This window comes from Heterodontus francisci, unplaced genomic scaffold (assembly GCF_036365525.1).
Source record: "Heterodontus francisci isolate sHetFra1 unplaced genomic scaffold, sHetFra1.hap1 HAP1_SCAFFOLD_286, whole genome shotgun sequence".
NCBI classification, from domain to species: domain Eukaryota; kingdom Metazoa; phylum Chordata; class Chondrichthyes; order Heterodontiformes; family Heterodontidae; genus Heterodontus; species Heterodontus francisci.
The window spans coordinates 497,095-498,458 of NW_027141006.1; the positions used below are offsets into that span (position 1 = coordinate 497,095).

At 46.3% G+C, this 1,364-nt stretch overlaps 1 non-coding gene across 1 annotated transcript; it reads right to left on the reverse strand.

The window, feature by feature from the left end:
* Positions 1-270: 270 nt before the first annotated feature.
* trnar-ucu (transfer RNA arginine (anticodon UCU)) lies at positions 271-361 on the reverse strand. Its single transcript is given in 2 exon segments — positions 271-306; positions 325-361. It is a non-coding gene; the product is annotated as a tRNA-Arg (tRNA).
* Between the last annotated feature and the right edge of the window lie 1,003 nt (positions 362-1,364).

The window sequence follows — 1,364 nt, forward strand, 5'->3', positions numbered from 1 at the left end:
AACCAATCAGCTACCTGCTTGCCTGTGATGTCACAGCTTACCAGATCCTCACCAAACAGCTCCTTCCACTGCACCGAAGAAAGAACCAAATCCTGTGTCCTCACCCCAGCAGCTCTCTGTTTCCCTGCTCTCACTCTCCATTGTGACGTCACTCCTCGATTTTTTTTCCCCTGCTCTGCTCCTCTCTCTCGCTCTGTCTCCGAGTCTGTGCTTTTGGCGCATTTCTTCATTTGTTGTTCCGTTGTGCTCCTCTGTTTCTGGTCCAAAATCTGACTCTGGTGGGACGTGAACCCACAACCTTTGAATATCGTCTCAATCATTATTTAGAAATCCAACACGCTATCCATTGCGCCACAGAGCCTCACATATCTTTATTAACATCACTAAGGCCTTTGATCTTGTCAGCAGAGACGGCCTCTTCAAACTGCAATGGAACATCGGCTGCCCTCCTGACCTCTTGGGCATCATCTCTTCTTTCCACGAGAACATGCACAGTTCCATCAGTTACAATGGAGCAACATCAGACGCTTTCAAGATCAGCAGTGGGGTAAAGCAGGGCTGCGCGCTGGCGCCAACTCTCTTAGGAACAGAGGAACATCGGAGTAAGCTATTCAGCCCGTCGAGCCTGCTCTGTCATTCAATTCGATAATGGCTGATCACCTACCTCAAAGCCCCTTTCCCATGCTATCCCCATATCCCTTGATGTCATGAGTATCAAGATTTCTATCAATTTCTGTCTTGAACATGCTCAATGATTGAGCTGCCACAGCCCTCTGGGGCACAGTATTCCAATGATTCACCACCGTCTGAGTGAAGAAATTCCACCCATCTCAGTTTTAAATGGCCTACTCCTTATTTTGAGACGATGTCCTTTGGTTTTAGACTCACCAACCAGGGCAAACATCCTGTCTACATCCACACTGTCACGCCCTGTAATAATTTTGTCAGTTTCAATCAGATCACCTCTCATTCTTCGAAACTTTAAGGAATACAGGCCCAGTTTCCTCATAAGACAATCCCACCATCCCAGGGATTAGTCTGGTGACATAAAAACAAGAAATGCTGGAACCACTCAGCAGGTCTGGCAGCATCTGTGAAAAGAGAAGCAGAGTTAACGTTTCAGGTCAGTGACCCATCTTCGGAACTGACATATATTAGAAAAGTCACAGGTTATAAGCAAGTGGGGTGGGGGTGGGGCAAGAGATAACAAAGGAGAAGGTGTAGATTGGACAAGGCCACATAGCTGACCAAAAGGTCATGCAGCAAAGGCAAACAATATGTTAATGGTGTGTTGAAAGACAAAGCATTAGTACAGATTAGGTGTTAATGGACTGAATATTGAACAGCAGGAAGTACAAACCTGA